This window comes from Anopheles cruzii, chromosome 3 (genome assembly GCF_943734635.1).
Source record: "Anopheles cruzii chromosome 3, idAnoCruzAS_RS32_06, whole genome shotgun sequence".
Classification (NCBI taxonomy): Eukaryota; Metazoa; Arthropoda; class Insecta; order Diptera; family Culicidae; genus Anopheles; species Anopheles cruzii.
The window spans coordinates 48940975-48960330 of record NC_069145.1 but is presented as its reverse complement, the minus strand read 5'-3'; positions in this window follow the sequence as shown (position 1 = coordinate 48960330).

The window sequence follows — 19356 nt, the reverse complement described above, 5'->3', positions numbered from 1 at the left end:
AGGTGGCAGGTGCAAAAGCGATTCATTACGATCTGTTTATGATATAACTTCGGAAAAAAATCATAATGATTTCCTTTAGAAAAAATATTAAAACATGAATCATAAACATAGCATTCTTTTGAAAATAATGTAGACGAAGATATATTGAGTATGCAAAAATAATAAATTACAAACCATTAGCACACAAATAGGATTTGTTTATTACAGTGTTTTGGTCAAATGTGCCGCAAATTCAAGTGCACACAAACATCCCTTAGGCAAAGAATTACGCAATAACATTGAAATAAATACAGCAATCTAAATGGTTAAAGCAAGGCGGATAAAACACTGAAACACTCATACTCATTTTTGACAGAATGCAGATAAAGAATGTTCAATTAATGCTTGTAATCAATAGAAAAAAGAAAACAAAAACCAAATTATGGCAAACAAAAACAAATCGAACAAACGCTGTAAATTATACAAATAACAAAGAAAAGTAGCAAAGTAAATGCTGCCATAGAACATGTAAAATCAGCAATCGTAGTCATAACCTGAAAAATGTATCCAAAAATGTAACCGTTTCCATCATCGTTAGAGTGGCGGAAGATCCGCAACATGGTACGAAACAATGTGCCGAAACACCGCGCGCTCGGATCGAAGGGGTTAGGACGATCAAGAATTGAAGCTTCGGTCGTACCATCCGGTTTCGTCTAGCAAAGTTTCGAACCCTTGCACTGCTCAATGCGATAGTTCCAGTAGAAATGGAATGAGAAAATCCATTCCCATTTCCTTCCTTCATCAAGAAGGGACGTAACGGAACCGGGCGGTACGGAAACACGGACAAAGCCCCCGAACACCGGCCACGGCCGCGGGAACGGTGGTGAGCGATTATGAACAAAACGACGACGACGACGACGACGACGACGAACACCGGAGCAAGAATTGAGGTCCTCGGCAATGAGAGCGCGTGAGCTCGGCTACATTCGCCGCCGGAAGGACGTGAACGTGAGTCACGGGAGTCACGGTGGTCTGACGAAAGAGACAGCGTGCAGCAGAAGAGGAGCGCGATGGAGGAAAAGATAACGAGCAGCAGGCAGCCAACGCGCGTCGTAGGAGCGAAAGAAAAGTCACCTTCAGGCATGGGCTTTGTTCGCCGCCCCCTTGAAGATGACGAGGGCGACCACGATGACGACGACGGTGGTGGACCGGTCGAAAGAACTCGTCCGATCGTTTTCAGCGAACACTGGCAACACACCTCACTACGTCATTTAGGCCGCAACAAAGGGTGTTTTGCTCCGACCGACTCAAGGAAGGAATTCCCAGTACTGGCAAAGAGTGACGAAAGCTTCCAATTGATTGTCTCTTGATCATCTTTCCTGTAGGTGATAAAAAATGCTCAACTCCGCTAAAGGTTAATAATAGTTATGTTTAAAATGATCATACTAGCATTTGATCAATTTAGTACGTTAGCCTTGTTTGGCTACAGTGCAGTTAGTTCTGTCATATCTGTTTTCGAATAGTTTTCTGCAGAATGAAGTGAAATTGACAAAAGTTACCCGCTAATCAGATGCTGCAATATGTTTGGCCATGAGTATGCCTTGCCGATGCCCTCTCGGTATCTTGGTGTTCCTGTTTATATCTTCCATCGGTTGCTTCCACACGCGGCAGAGCCGAAAACGAGAGCCGCACAGTCGAAGACGAATGAGAAATCCGTTGGCCTCACCGGCAACAGCGACGACCGGGCACTGCAGAGGGAAAATGGTGTCGGCAGCGGGCTCAGGGCTCGGAGTTGGTTACGCACGCCTCATAGCCGCGCCACATCGGCCAGAGCGAGACGAGGCAATTCGATTTTGACATTCGGGCGGCATAGGAGGGAAGGCAGCGAGCGAAGAAGTTATGCCGTCCGTCCGTCGGGCTTGGAGTGCGAAAGAGGGTTTCGAAAAAAGTGTGGTCTCGATTCCCTCGCTCGCACGCTCGCCGACGTTGAGTCAGTGCCGTCGTTTTGTGCCGCTCGGAGCCGGGCCGGGCCGGGCCTGATGATGGTGCTGCTGCTGGTGGTATTGCTGTTGCTTGGCCCGGGTTTTTACTCGTACGTAATGCGGTGCCGCTCGGCTCTCGGGTCCCGGGGCACACTATCGCGGCACTCGGTGTTGTTTGTGCAGTCGTTGTGCTCGACCGTCGACCGTTCCATATAGCGGCGGCTGCGAGGCTAACGATGGCGAACGTCGGACCGTGCTGGTGCTCGCCAGTAGGCAGTGGCACACTGGGTGAGAATCGATACCAGAATTCAGTCCTATTAAAGAGGACATTACATTTCTACCAAAGTATGAATTTACAACTAATGCCCTATATTTTATTAGACTTTCAGACACAGGTAAGTGGTAGCTAGCTCTGTAGTTTCAGGATTGTTGGAATACTTCAACCGACTTGGTCCGCGAATACTTTTTGCAAATAGCAATGTAGCTGAGGCTTCAAAATGAAATGAACGAAAATAACAGAAAATTTTGGCCATGCGGAGTGACGTTTTCTTACTCACTGTGCCGGTTCCGTCAACCGGGGCCGTACCGTGCACTCCGGTGCTGTCAGAGCTCTCAGACACGGGTACCGCGCTGTGGTGCCCATGGTGCCGCCGCCGCTGCTGATGCTTTGCGTGGCTTGCTATCTGCTGGCCAGCGACGCTTCGCACACCATGTACATGTGGTGGTGGTTCGCTGCGTCACTTGCCTGCTCTACCTGGCTGTCTCTTTTTCGCCTGCTTTACGACCCGCTGGTCCCTTCGCACGGTGTCACTGTCTGGCAGAAGAGGGAACCCCCGGTGCCGATATACGACGAAGTATAATCACCGACAAACGAATGGATTTCCATTAGGGCGCACCACGTTGGTTTTTGTCGTTTGTCTACAGCGACACACAGCGGCCGGGAAGTGAACCCGGTCGGTCGCCTGGCTAGGCACGGCTCGTACCCGCAACCGAAACCGGAGGGAAACAGGAGCACCACCGCTCGTCATGGCCGCGCTCGTCGAGGGGCCGGGTCCAATAAGCCGGGGGCAGCGGTAGCGGCGCACAGAACCCTGGTCTCTGCCCGTGGTGGGTGGGTGGGTGCGGTGGAAAGCGGCGCACATGGAGACGCACAAGGCGAAATTCGAACGCAACGCGGCAGCAGCGCAAGTGACAGAGAGAGACAGCACGCTCTGTCAAGGAACGGCTCACAGATGACTTCTCGCTCCCGCTGGCTCGCTGGTGGTTGAAGGTTTTCTGAGATCGAAGATGTACACAACAACGCCGCCCAAATAACGCTCCCACTCGGGCCCCACCGATGATCGGCTGAAAATGCGTTTTATAATATCTCGCTGCCAGCAAAGCAAAAACCAGTGCTGCCTGCTACAAACACGTGGAGAACATTTTTGTTTTGCTAGTTTTCAAACTTTACTACGTACTGCGAGAAACGTCAAACTCTAGCGAACGCATTTGGTCGCAAAGTAAGGTTTCGTTAATTTCCTACTCCGCAAAAGTGCGTTGAAGAACGATAGCGAGATTGGGATCGTTCCCTGGTGTGATTGCTCCAAGGACCTAGAGTATTTTTCCATTCCCAGATCGATCCAATGGTTTGCTCCTCCTCGCTGTTGTCGGAGAAAGAAATGCAAAGAGTGAGGGAAAAAGAGAGAAGCATCTCGGAAGATCGCTTCGACAGGTTTGCTAGAGAGACCGCACCAATCATTCTTCTGACGTAAACAGGGGTAACAGTCGGTGATCGTAGTCAGTGAAAACCGTGCCATCCTTAGTTGTGTTTGGCTTTAGGTTTGGTCGGGTTACCGCTAGATGGCGAATTAGAGTTGAGAAGTTCCGGTCGCACCAGCGGCGGCAACAACCGCCGTTCGCCGTTAACGAGTGTGTTCGCGGGAAATTTGAATTTGCCTCGTGTCGTTGGCACATGTTGGCGCAATCTTTAGCTCGCCGACAAACACATAATGTTACATGAGATACTGGTATGCAATGGTTGAAGGATTGATTTTATGAATTTGATTTGAGACAATGTGATTTTATGAATTTGAATTCTGTGTCACATTATACAGATAAAACCAATTTATTCTTAATTGTAATAAACATGAAGAGAAGCGACATTTTCTATTAACTTGTAAATTGTAAATCTCAAATTAACCTTGTTAAAAAAGGGAACAAAATACAAAAAGGTTGCTAACTCCACTTCACTTAAGTTTAAAGGATAACGCTAAGAACAATACAACATGTTAGAAGCACCGTTTCTGTAAAAATAGTGAGTAATGAAAATTGTACTGAGAACTATGAAAATATGAAGGAGAACTGAGAACATTCTGGCTGATAGCTAGTTTTATTTAATTCATATCTCATATGCTACTACAAGTTAATAGCTTCATAGTTTATGTTTTACTTTATATAACAAACAATGAAAATGAATGAAGAACAGACAAATATTACTACATTACCATGTTTTCAGGATACTATTGTGATTAGGTATATTTTCTGTTTCTATTGCAACACCTTCAATTGGTGTAAATCAATCCATGCCAACGCAATTGAGTAAACCTTTCCAAATTGGTATTTTACGATATAACGATTTATGAAAATAATTATTTTACAAATGTAAGCAATAGAAAAATGTTTAATGTTAAATTTAACTCTATGCTGGTAGCTTTATTCGTTACTTACTTACTTACTTATCTTTTGACAACCCTATTCTTGAGAATAATGTGTATTCCGTTTTCCCCAAGAACAAGGTTGTCAAATCAAATGCATAATAAAGTATAATTCTATTTTCTTTTGACATATTTATTCAATCATATTCAATCGAATTTAAGTTTATAATAATTCATCACCCCCGCTGATAGAGCAGTCGGTAACGCTCTTCGCTGTCAGCGCAGCTGGCCGTGGATCGAATCCCGGGATCGGTTGTAACTCAACCGGCCATGGTTTCGATTCCCGATAACGGCATGACAGGGGGGTTGGCGCGGGGCTAACAATCCCGACCGTCAAAATTAAAATGTTACAGAAAAAGAGCATCAGAGATTAACATTGTCTCTGGTGCAGGCCAAGACTGCTCAGCGGTTGTAGCGCCAAAAAAAAAAAAAAATTCATCACGCTAAAGAATCACTTGACTTATTGTTTTGAAACTCAACTACTGTACTTCATATTGATAATGAAGCCTTAAAGCTAAGCTATGCTTGCTTAATATAAACTTTTAAGTTGAAACTGTTGTCCCGTGTAGTTGTAGTACAAAAGTACGTGACCAACTACCTACGTACCAGCAATCGGTTATGTTACCCAGATGTCGGCATTAGCTGATGAGCTTTTCCAAGCGTTTGCGGATTGTCCATGCGACCTCTTCAGATGAAATAGGTAACAAAACGCAAGTCTCTAAACCTATAAAACTTAATTTCGCTTTGCAATATGATTTGAGGCACATGTAAATTAACATTTTCGCCGATATATTATTATACTAAAATTTGAAGTTCCAGAAATATATATTGTCAAGGTGTTAAACAGTATTATTGGAGCTTGCAGTTAACTATTGTTTTAATATCGCAAGTCAGCCCATAATCTCCAGTGTGTGGAAGCATCGAACAATGCTAGAGTACACTCGTCGTTTGTAGTAAACGGAACATTTCGTTATGAAGTACTATGTTCGTTATGGGTTCGCAAGCAAAGATTCACAAAACGATGTATTCAAACTTTTCAAGGAGATAGTCTGGACCAGTGAAATATTGGCCCACCGAAACCATTCGACCACGGGAGTTGTACTTGCCGAAACTCTGCCGTGGGTGTTTACGCACTTTTTCGTCGATGTGTGTACGAAGGTCGGAAACATCATTCATTCCTTAGTGCGCCGCTAGGAGACTTCGTTTTAAAGAGTGCAAAGATGCATCGAAAAAGATCGTTGGAATATAGTAAGCTGCAAGCGAATTCAAGCATCCGCCAACGTCTTCCCGTTAAGTCAGCATAGAGAGAGAGTGAGCATCCAAGTAAAGGCGCTGCGAAGCAAGGTAATGGACCGCAAAGCGACCAATCCCCGTGAGTGACAACCAGGCTAGATGGGGAAAGAAGGAGCAGCTTTAGTCGATGACGCTAGTGGAAGTAATAGTAGCAGCAGCAGCAGCAGCAGAAGGCATTGAACAACACCGAAGCCGATGCCTACCCACCGGCGGCGACAATGACCATCGTCCTGCTACCAACACACGGCGGAACACACGGGGATTCACTGGAGAATCGGCACCGGACGCGGCTGCTGCTGTGTACTGAAGCCAACCAAAGGAGGAAAGAGAATACATAAATCGGAACACGCGGATAAATGGAACAGGAAAGACAAGAACAGAGCGTGAGATAGCCAGCAAGGGTGAGAGCGAGCGAGAGAAAAGGAGAGAGAAAAGAGAGAGCGACAATATCCAGTCAGACCGAGGGCAGAGCGAACGAATATGTACGCACGTAGCGCTCGTTCGGGCGCCTCGAAACTCAGACTCCGACAAGCTGACCCGTCGAACATGCTAACGACCGACCATCCGACCGGCCGAACGAACAATGTCGGAATAAACTGAAACCAACCAGCGCACATCGCAGGCACACAGCCACGACGACGACGCGAAATGAGAATAACGAGAAATGGGGAAAACACGGCACAAAAAATAACGCTGCTCTTGCACAGAGCGACAGAGCGTGTGTATGCCCCTCAAATACTCTGGACGGCGAGCATTCTCGTTACTCGTGGCATGAAATCGGTGTACTTTTTTTTTAACGATACAGTTTGTAATAATCAGATAAGTAGTGGTGTTATAGTTGATTCAAACATTGAGTATTGTCATGAAAAACTGTCGCTTAATTATTCGAACCATTGCTGAACATATGGTCTTTCTTCATACATTTAGATGAAAAACTCAGAATAATATTGCAGCACCCTTAAACCGGTAGTAATGGTTGTTTGGTCTGTTCAGTTCGTTGAACTACGATACGTTTGAAAGGGCTATTTCTGTACGCCTGAACACGTCCGTCCGTCCAGTGCTTTGGTGGGGGTACTGCACGCTACCAAAATAAATACTTTTATGAGGAGAAACGTATATACGACGAAACGTACGTCCGTTCCGAGCAACCCGCAAAGGCAGAAGCATCGTCAAGAGCAGTTTCGGTGGAAGCGGCAAAACGGCAAAAAGAGAGACCAATCGACTGGCCGACCGACCCGGGCGCTTATTGCTCGTTGCTCGTTGCTAGTCCATCATCTCGTCTCACCGGCGTTCGTACGAGGTACAGATCTATTTATATCGCTTGACCCTTCCTTGAAAATTTCATGCTTTTGCGCACAACAGTCTCGTTGCGATCGTCGAGTAACGAAGGTGCAGAACTTGCTCGCGCCGAAAAAATGTTGGATAAAAACATTGAACAAAGAATGAATGTAAAGCTTTTGCTTAAACTTGGAAAGTCCGCGTCGGAAAGTTATGAAACTTTGCAGAGGATTTACGGGGATGGTTGCCCCGTGCCACCGTTGTTGAGTGGTACATACGCTTTAGGGAGGGGAGGAAAGACGTTGACCATGACAGGCGCTCGGGGCGGCCTGTGACTTCAACAAGTGACTTGAATGTTCAAAAAATAACCGAAACAATTAAAACAAACCGTCGTTTAACAATTCGGGCCATGTGAGAGAAATTTTGCATGAGCAACTAAACTTGGGGAAAGTGTGTGCAAATTTTTTGCTCAGACACCTAACAGCTGATCGGAAGATGCGTCGGAAAGACAATTTACTCTGACACCCTGGAATGTATCGGGATCTTTTCGACTTTACGAAACTTGAATTTTTCACTATGACCCACAGGCAATCCTTGCAGTAGGCGACTACAAACTACGACGACGACGACTACTACGACTACAAAATTTTTGTTGTTTCGATAGCCAGGACATAGTTCACATGGAGTGGGGTGCCACAAGGTCAGACAGTGACTCAATATTATTATTTAGAAGTACTACAAAAGTTTCGACAAAAGCGACCAAAAAGACGTGAGAAAAGAAATCCTGGGTCCTCCATCAAGACTACACGGTGGCTCACAACGCCACCTCTCTCAAGGACTATTTGGCCAAAAACCTGGTCACAGTTATGGAACAGCCGCCCTATTCGCCAGACTTAACACCCTGCGACTTCTACCTGTTCCCAAAAATAAAATCCTGCTTGAAAGGAAACCCGCCATGAGTCATTAGAGGGCGCAAAACAAAACACGGTGCAGCCACTCAAAAGCCGGTCGGAAGATGATCTGCAGCGCTGTTTTGCACAGTGGATGTAGGTCTGCGAAAGGGTTGTATATTGAAGGACAAAAATTGAAAATTGTAAAAATGACTAAATAAAAATGTTACCGTTGCAGTCTGGGAACTTAATTGCCTCGTACGTTGCCTACAACGTATGCCAACTCTTGCTCTTTCAGCTGCTCTTTTCTCTCGGTTTTTCTTCTTTTCTTTCTCTCTTGCACTGATGCGATCGGATCGGTCTATCTTTGTTTCGCGTTCCTATTGCTTCCCTATCGCAGCATGCTCTTTTTTCTTCCGCAACTAACCACTGGGCTGTTGCTATGGTGGCAAACACTCGCTGCTCCACTTCCACTGTGCCGCACATTGGGCAAAACTTGCCGGCAATTTTGATCACTGCGAACGGTGTTGGGAACTCTCTTAGGGTTGTCTGATGCGGCAGGACACTCCAGTGGTCGGGGAACGGAAACGAGAACGCGGGAGGACCGAATCATATGCACATAGCTGCACATAGTTCAATGACGACGACGATGATGACAACAACGGTTAGAAGAGAGCAATGTCAACGCCGAAGATCGACCCACGACTATCGGCGATGGAAAACAGAGTGTTTTTGATCTGGCCCAAAATTCACCGCTATTGAAGAATGAGCGAGGGAAAGGCAGATATATTTTTGAATGGGTGTAACTCTTTCTTAGCAACGATTAAAAGGTGACGCAGTGACTAGTCTTCATCGTCCTTGTTCTCTCGTTTATCCACTATGTTATTAATTCTTGTCCTCGTCGAAAGGTTGACGTGAGTTTGTCATAGAAGTAACGAATCTGCCATTTGGTGGATTGTTGGGCTTCCAAAGAGCCTCACAGACCTAAACGCGATCGGACGCGACCCATTTAAACGGCAAATAAACTACCAAATGTTAAGTGTGAGACAGATCAATATTGATTGGTTGGCAAAGTATAGCGACAAAATCCCGAAATCATTACATTTTACATTGTCTTTTATGGTTTGAGTAATGTCCAAATAATTTATTTCGGCCCAAGAGATTATTGGGAAAATCTTCTGTATTGGCATATAATAAAATGCAAATTGCGTCCAGCAGTTTCCGTTTGTTAAGAAGAACATCTTAGTTTGACAGTTACATCATGGCACTGGAGCGGATTGGGATACCACAGTTGATTTCAACTATGCTCTTTTCGATCGGATGGTTAGTTGATGGAGCTCAGCCGATTTATTTTAATGTTCGAAAAAAGATTAACTGTTCTGTGACTGTACTATAAAAGACAATTCTAGTTACTGTTGTGATTTAGACACCCGTGGTTTCCTGCAAATATCTTCTAGGGAGCATACTCGTGGCGACAGAGCGTTCTTTGCCACAAACAACTTGTTGGACTCGATTCTTCGGGGTAACACAGCGTCGTAGTGCGCAGCTGTTCTTGAATGGAAAAGGCTTATTGAAGTTAAGAACCACAGCCCTGGTATGTTCGCGACACGATGACGGGTTACAACCAGAGCATTTTTGAACGGCGAATCGTGCAGCATCATTGTAACTGCACTGGCGAAGTCTCTCGAAAAGCCGTATGTGTTGTTGTTTGGCATCACTCACTGAACGTACTACAATTTGTTCAAAAACCACGAGCATCTATGATCGAATACCTAAAGTGCTTGTTCTCTACCTTTACCTTAGATTTGCCTCGACCTCAACCACGTGCTCAAATTTACGTCAATACCGCGCAAGACGCACCATGATACTGGCGTCACGTCTAAGAGCTCACGAACGTAAACGAACTTTACAATCGCCCGATGCATCACAATATTATTATTTGGCCAGTCTCAGTGTTTAAATAACTGGTTTTAGGTTTTCTGTCGCATACTTATACAACGTTTCCAGAGTACATATACAACGCTCTTGTCACAGCTGATATATACGGAGGGGGAATCAAAAATTTTCGCGACATTTGAATTTCCGCGAGTTAGAGTTTCCTACTACCGGTTAGCGGAAAACTCGAATCTAATAAAACGTCTGATTATTTCAAACATAAGTACAAGACTGGTTTATTTCTATCTTTACAGGATCTTATATACTTTCTTAGTTCTACCTAACTTATCTTACGGTTACCCTATCCTCTGCTATCCTAGTCTGAGACATTTGAAGGCTGGGTAATGTGTTTTTGGGCTAATGGGTTTGCTGGGATGATCTGCTTCTTATGGTCGGTTATGGCTGGTGGTCGGTTATGACGGAGGTCCTGCTGGATGTACGCTAATGTGATCTGCTTGTTGCCGGTGTACATCTAGCGGAGGTCCTGCTGGATGTACAGTAATGTGCTTGCTGTGCCGGTGTACCCTTAACGAAGGTTCTTCTTGAATGATCTGCTTGCCGGTGTACCCCTAACGGATGTTCTGTAGTCCAGGCGTGTCGTTAATGTGCTGGTTTTCCCTCAACGAATGTTCTACGGCAATTATCTTGTCTACCCGTGTATCTTGTGTGGCTGATCGTTGGGACAAGATGCGAGCGTTGCTAACTCGCGGGCTACGTACATCCGGTTTTCGCCCAAAACACGCCCAAGCAAAACAGCTGTCAAAAATTGACTGATTACTCAAAATGGCCGAACTTTTCACCATAAGTCAGTGACATGTGTAGCAACCTAACGCTACCAAAAAATCGGATATACGTAGCCCGGGGAAATTCAAATGTCGCAAAAATTTTTGATCCGTCCTCGTACATGATATTCGCAAATCTTGCTATTTTCCTAATAGGGCAACAAATATCACCATTTCTGAATCGTCTTTGCTACATTGACGTCATTTAAACAATTACTATGTTAAAATTAAATAACCATGTTAAAATAGAAAACATATATTCATAAACAGCAATACAACAGAGCAACAGTTATGTTCAACATTAGGATAGTTTCTTACAGTAATGTAAGAAACAGTAACTGTAGCTCAGCATTGTCGCTCTAACGATTGATACTAGTGGTGTATGTATTTTATTCTTGTTTTCGAACATTCCGGCAGTACTTTTAGAGAACGCTTTGCTTGCACGACAACATAGGTTTTAAAGGCGTTGTTAAAAAGACTACAGCATAAATTTGGTATGCGTGGAGAAATATTACACAGTTACCGAATGGAGATAAATGCAAATAAAAAAAAGTTAAACATAGAGTGTATTACGAAAATCTATTAAAATCCATCGATCAGAGATTTTTAATCACATTCAATGAAGACCAAACAATAATTAAATGTCTGCTCAGGAAAAGACTTAAAAAATCTATTTCGCCAAGCGGATAGTAATCGAAAGAACGGACTGCAAATCAGAGCAGCGCAAACGATGATAGATTGCAGAGTCAGAGTTTTATGTGAAAGCTATTGGTACCATGAGTAACAGTAAACATTTTAACTCATCGCGTGTGGTGATAGTTGGCAGATTTAATGTACGAACCAGCAGGCATTCTGTTCCCGGGGCAAGGACGGTATAGGAGGACCCCGCCAGGGCGAGAAGTAAACATAATAGATGGTCAAACTGAAAAATGCAATGATGGAGCTCGAGGGAGTGTAGGCAGTAAACCGATAAATATGTTCAAAACGGCGAGTCCTTTGAGGCCTGTAAAAATGTCGTCAACTGCTCACTGTGCGAAACTGCATACCAGATGGACAGCTTTGAGGTAAAAGTGCATCTTTAGAGTATCCACGGTTCCAATAAATCCTACGCATCCACGTACTGATTGACCCGGCCATCGGTGACGTTTGGTGGGCCACCGAAAAAGATGATGAGTGGCGCTTTGTCCTCTAGGAAACATTAATAAAAAATGTCAACTGGAAAAGCGAAAAAATGATGAGAGCAAAGGTAAAAAGGAGTTGCATTCGGTAAACGGTCAATAAGGAGTACGCTTGATGATGACGAAGGATCTGACGGTATTGACTGCGTTTAGGGGTCTGTTTTGCAAAAAGATCTTTTGTGCTCACTTTTGTTTCTTTGTTGAAGTGGTAAAGGTTCAGTTCGTATTATGTTGTTATTGTTTGTTTGTAATTGGTTGTTTCGCGGATTTGGTACGCAGCCAACGTAATGCATCGTGTGTATTCGAGTGAGGTGTCCTGACGCAATCGCAAGTGGTGGCGTAGAGGGAATAAAAGGTAATGAATAAAAAATGTACCTGCACAATATATGCATTTCCCACGTACGCAGACCCATTTCGGAACAGGAAGAGGAAAACCAAATCTCGATTTTCCGTAGAGCGAAATAAGTTATCTTCTTCTCACATGTTGTACTCCTCTTCATTTCCCCGTTACACTTTTTCAAACACAATTTTCTGTAATAGTAATAGGCGGTTGATCAGTAATACCGATAACATCTTGCCAACCATATGTGGACGACATTAAACGACCTATTTGTTGTTATTTGTCCAATGAAGAGATCGCATTGCACTGGAAAACTCTGATATTAATGGGACACGGAACCTTAACAGAAATTTTTCGAGAAATGCACTTCGTCTTTGCTCATGTCTTTGCTTTTATAAAGGCGAGAAAGGTACAGCAAGCGTACACACACCAACCTGCGGAAAACGGCGAAACGCTTAACAGGCCTTGAACTTTCGCCGTGACCTTTTCGTGACACCGCAGTGTGTTCGATGGAAATTTCCACGTTGGTGCTTTCAGGCGGAAATGGACAGGAAAAAAGTGTCTGAAAAACATCAAAAAGATACCCATCGATATGAGCATATGAATTTCCGCCGCAAAAACCAATTCCACTTCGTAAGCTGTGATATAAGTCGTAAGCTATATCATCGCCACTATATGTTACAGGTGTCTATTTCTGTAAAATAGGTCCGCGGTTGATCAATCTGTGCTCTAGAGATCAAGGATCCCTTGATCTAAGCCGCGCAGAATCGTGAGGTTGCGCGCCCTATGACGAGGTTTAAGTAGCTTGAGCTGCTCCAGCGATGCAGTGTTGCTACTCATACGCCTAAACAACAGCAGTTTGCATAGAAGCAGAGTACTGCGATCGTATTGTTCCAAAGATTGACCATCGGACATTCCTTACATTTCTTATCTACAATTTTCATTTTTTGAAAAAAAAAAATATGTAAAAAACAAGATCGGACACAATCAGAAGATTCTAAGACTCTTTTCAACTGAATTCTAATAGAAACTTAGCATAACAAAATCGTTAAACTTATAAAACTTATTTGTTTAATTACGTATAAAAAGATGATTCCCACTGGGGTTAGCTAAAGATTAGCACAAATTAGCGTAATTATTAAAGAAAAGCTTATGCTAGGAGGCAACGGCAATTCATGCCACAAGAACAGACTTCGTTTAAAGCTAGGTAAGTCAGTGTCACTTTTTTTCTGTCCTCCCGTCTATAGCGTCATGGCAGTGCCCAGAACAAAGGAAAGTTAAGGTTGCTCAGGCGTAATGCCTGAATTACCGTAAGCTCGTTCTATTCCACCCGCAAGGATATAGGTGAGGACATTGCGCACCCAGAGAGTGGGTGGTTCTCTTAGCAGCTCTTTTTTTTTTTGAATGTGTTTTGAGGCCTAGAGAACCACGGTTCCGATGGAGAGAGATAAAGAGAGAGAGAAAGGACTTAGCGATGCAGGTTATCCGCGAGCACCGAAAACGGTAATGCCATTATTAAAGAGTTGGAAAGAAAGGTTGAACAGATCGAGAGAGAAAGTAAACTAATGAAACAGATTGTATATTTGTATGGGAGAAAATGAGAAAGAGAATGAGAAAGATAGGAAAAGAGTTGTAACATGAAAAGAATAACGTGCTGGTATCTCTCGACCTCTAAATCAGAAACCAGGTCTATTTGCGTCGGGTTTTGCGCCATATTTGTTGGTCCGTTTACCACCTACCACGTTGCTGAAAAGATGCATTGGAGGCAGTAAGAGGTCGCCTTCTACTGCCAGACTCGGTACCAGGCGTTATCCGGGACCTGAGAAACCTCTTCGGAAGGCCGGAGAAGCTGCTGAGAACACTGATGGTGAAGGTTAGGAACGCGCCGGCACCAAAGGCAGAGAGGCTCGAAACCTTTCTGCAGTTCGGGATCGTAGTGAAACAACTGTGTGACCACATTCAAGCCGCACAATTGAATGAACACTTGAACAACCCTATGCTCGTCCAAGAGTTGGTGGACAAACTTCCACCGACCTACAAGTTGGATTGGGTACGGTTCAAGAAAGATCGAGTGGATCAATCGCTACGAGCATTTGCCTGCTTCATGGACAAGATCATGGAAGAGGTATCAGAAGTTGCTGATTTCCCGTGTGTGAAAATGAATAACATTGAACATGATAAAGGTGCTAGACGGAAGTTCGGTGTAAACGTGCATGTCGCTGAACGCGAAACGGCGAGCAAAGGCCCGAAAATTGTGAACACAAAGGTGTGTTGGGCGTGTGAAAAGCCGGGGCACTTGCTCAAATTATGCTTCGCGTTCAAGCGTAAGGATCTGGCAGAGCGTCTGAAGATAGTGAAAAAGGCTAACCTGTGTGAAGTGTGTTTGTGCAAGCACGAAGCTGGACCATGTCTTTCAAAATACCGATGTACAATAGACAAGTGCGATGGGCTACACCATCCGTTGCTACATCGCGTAGTGGAGACTGTGCAAATACAGGATGCTAAAATGGGCACCAGCGAAGAGTGTTCCGTGATCTTTCGCACAATGCCAGTAACTTTATATGCGAGTAACCAGCAGATGGAAGTATTGGCGTTCTTAGACGAAGGATCGTCAGCCACGCTGGTAGATGATGCGGTCGCTACCCACCTGAAAGCAGACGGCAAAGTAGAGCCGCTGATAGTATCATGGACGGCCGACATCAATCGCATCGAGGACAAGTCCCGGAAAGTAGAACTGTTCATTTCAGCTCAAGGCTCTCGTGATAGATTCCCACTGAGCAACGTACGCACAGTGTCGGAGCTTCAGTTACCGAGACAGGACGTGCGATACGCGGAAGTGAAACAGCGCTATCAACACTTGGCAGATGTACCTGTGTCAAACGCGACAGGAAGACCAACACTGCTGATCGGGTTGGACAATTTGGACTTGTTTGCGCCGGTGGAATCGAGAGTCGGTGCAGTGGGTGAACCAATCGGCGTACGATCGCGCCTTGGATGGACAATCTACGGCCCGGAAAAGCGAAAGCAGACGGTTCACAGCTATCTTCACCTGCACACTACGTCAGCAGTTAGTAACCAAGAACTGCATGATGCGATCAGACAACAGTATATCGTGGAAGACGTACCTGCGACAATCGTAATGCCCGAGCCTGCAGAGGAGAAACGTGCTAGAGAGATCCTCGAGACCACGACGGTAAGGGTAGGCGAGCGATTCGAGACGGGACTAACGTGGCGAAACGATACGCGAAGCTTCCCTGATAGCTATCCTATGGCGGTGAAACGAATGGGATCACTCGAGCGCAAGTTGGAAAGAAACCCAACGCTGAAGCTGAAAGTTGAACAACAAATCAGTGACTATCAAGTTAAAGGATATGCGCACAAGATTACGGGAAAGGAGTTACAAGAAACCCCTAGTTCGGATGTTTGGTATCTACCATTGAACGTGGTTGTAAATCCAAAGAAACCCGGAAAAGTACGTTTAGTTTGGGACGCAGCAGCCACTGTGAATGGTGTTTCGTTAAATAGTGAACTGCTAAAAGGACCCGATATGCTTATACCACTGCCAAAGATAGTGAGTGGTTTTCGGGAGGGTCCAGTAGCATTCGGAGCGGACATCCAAGAAATGTTCCACCAATTAAGAATTCGGAACCCGGATAAACAAGCGCAAAGGTTTCTATTCGGATCTGATGAGCGAGGTCAACCACAGAAGTACGTCATGGATGTAGCTACTTTCGGAGCGACCTGCTCCCCCTACTCGGCTCAGTTCGTGAAAAATCTAACTGCACTAGAGTATGCGAAAAGGTTCCCAGAAGCATCCAATGCTGTCATCAACAAACATTACGTCGATGATTATCTAGACAGCTCAGACACAGTAGAACAAGCCATACGAATAACCAAAGAGTGGCCTGTAAAAGACTTACCGCCAGCTAACACAACCGAAGAGCTGCGGGCCCATCTGCTGCTGCATGAAGTGAAAGTGTTGGAGACAGTTGTGGACGTACATAGGATCTCTAAGTGGACAGTGTTAGTACGAACAATGGCGTGTGTGTTCCGATTTATTTCCAACTGTAAGCGGAAGGTGCAAGGTCTGCCAATCGAAACAGTCAAAGCGACAAGCAGACAGTGTAAAGTTATTAAAGACAAACATGTTTCGTTAGTACGCACACCGCTGCAACAGGAAGAGTACGAGAAGGCTGAACGACTGCTGATTGAAGTTGCTCAAAGTGAGTGTTTTGCGGATGAAGTTAAAATACTGAGAAGGAATAAAGATCGTCCTTCCAGTCAGTGGATGGTGATTGATCGGTCCAGCCCGCTTTATAAACTGTCACCGTTATTGGATGAGCATGATCTAGTGCGTATGGAGGGAAGAATAGAAAGGGCAAAATTCCTCCCCTTTGATCTTCGGTTTCCCGTAATACTACCTGCTGAACACAAGATAACGGAAATGATAGTCCAGCACTATCATGAAAAGTGTGGACATGGGTATAGACAAACTGTAAAGAATGTGCTGAGGCAGTTGTATTATATACCAAGTGTGGACGCACTAGTGAGAAAAGTATCATCTGCTTGTGTGTGGTGTCGGGTACATCGCTGCCGACCGAAAGTCCCGCGCATGGCCCCCTTGTTGGAGCAAAGGCTCACACCCTACCTACGACCGTTCAGCTACGTAGGCCTGGACTATCTTGGGCCGTACCATGTGACGATCGGCCGGCGTACGGAGAAACGTTGGGTGGCGTTATTCACCTGCTTAGTGACACGAGCTATTCATCTGGAGACGGCACACGGCCTGACAACCCAGTCATGTTTGATGGCAATCCATCGATTCATCGGCCGTCGTGGTTGGCCTTCGGAGATATTCTCTGACAACGGAACGAACCTACGAGGGGCCAGCAAGGAGATAGCGAATACGGTGCGCGAGATCGGTGCGGACTGTGCCGATGAGATGACCAACGCCCGTACCCGATGGACGTTCAACCCTCCCGCTGCTCCACACATGGGTGGCGTATGGGAACGTCTAGTTCGCTCGGTGAAGGAGGTGCTCGCGGTTATGGACGACGGAAAGCAGCTGACTGATGAGATCCTGCAGACAGCCTTGGTAGAAGCTGAGGACATCATCAACTCACGCCCGCTCATCTATAACTCGCAGCAGTCGGAAGATGCCGAAGCCCTCACACCAAATCATTTCCTGCGCGGGGTGTCGCCGAATCAGCCGAATGAGATCCTCCCTGCCCCACCCCTGGACGTAGCCCTACGCGATGCTTTCCAACGATCTCAACAGTTAGGAAGGGCTCTGTGGGAACGTTGGATACGGGAATATGTTCCAACTCTGAACATAAGAAGTAAATGGTTTAGCGAAACCAGACCTCTTCAGACGGGAGAACTCGTATTTCTAGTAGAAGGAGAAAAAAGAAAATGTTGGGTACGAGGGATAGTTGAAGAATTAATTGTCTCTAAGGATGGTCGCATCAGGCAAGCCTGGGTGCGTACTAAAACAGGTAGTTTCAGAAGAGCGGTGGCGAAGTTAGCAAGACTAGAAATAACTAAGGGTAACTCTGTCCCAATTGATCCCGGTACAGAGTTACGGGCCGGGGAATGTTGCGACGAGAATTCGGCGAACACATAGAATGTTGCGACGATAATTCGGGGATAATAAAATGTAAATAAAATGTTGCGACGAGAATTCGGGGAACACATACAATGTTGCAACTAGCATTCTAGGAAAGCGTATGCGGAAGTGAGAATTCCTGGAATCTAGGTTGACAACAAAGTAGTAGACCAAAAGACAGGGGGCGCAAAAACCCGAGGATATATATTGAAGGTGAGGGAGAAAATGATTCAGTTGCGATCTGGAAGTGGACTTGGAAAGAGATATAGCCGTGAAATAAAGTTTGAGCGTGCGTTCGTGTATTTAAGAAGAAATAACGAAGCCGATTGGCAAAACTGTTTTTACGTGTATTATTTGTTGATCGCGACTCAACAGTTGTGGTCGACGATGAACATCCACGGTTCGATGAAAACTAATAGCTACAGTGCTCGATATAGTACATTTTGCTATATGTTGTTGCAAATTCAATGCGTAAGTGCAACATGTTTTAATCTACAGTCAAATGATATTTGTATGAACACACATAAAGAAGACACGATCATGTAAATGATGGTTGTAGCGAAATGGAAACATTTGATATCCCAAAGATACTACAAAATATGATATTCCACTCTACGGTGAAAAGAACAACACTAGTTTATGTTAGATTTCTTGTTGAGTAGTAAAAACAAGATAACTCTAGGTTACTAAAGTAACGTGTATGAATATCGGATAATGATAACGTTTTTTAGCAATGTAAATCGAACAGTTTTACAGAATTGGGTATATCATCTGTTAGTTTGTATTAAAAATGATTCCTTCACATTCCGTGGGATATTAGGCGCCTCCATCAAAGAACTGGAGGGCCAGACGAACCGTAAATCTGAGCGTAAAAATGTCAAATCGATCCCGCTCGTTTGTTCACAATGACATTTCATTTCGACAGTTCCACATTGTCATTGGAGCAGTTACGTGGACACAGTTAATTTTGACACGTCGGAAGCCACCGATGTCAAATCAACATACTAGCAGACTAGGCGCTTTACTTTTATGTTCGATAAAACAAAGTTTGAAAAAATCTACTTTGGATGGAACGAAGATTCCGGGTTGGCTAATTTGAAAATAAAAAAGTACGACCTTCTAATTATTCTCAATATTTTCTATACACAAACTTACTTAAATATACTTAAAAACATACATTACACTGTACGTATAGTACATTAAAAATACCGATTGGTTTCGTTTGATTGCAAACTTTAAAGTATTACCGATTGATTTTTATCTCCTTTTTATTTTTCTTGTTTTTGTTTTTCCATATGGAAATTTTAGGCTACACGATAGTTTCTCCTGGCTTATTCTACCGTTTCTTTATCGCTTGGGATTGCATATTTGCTCCATAATTCTAACAGTCACTTGTTATGC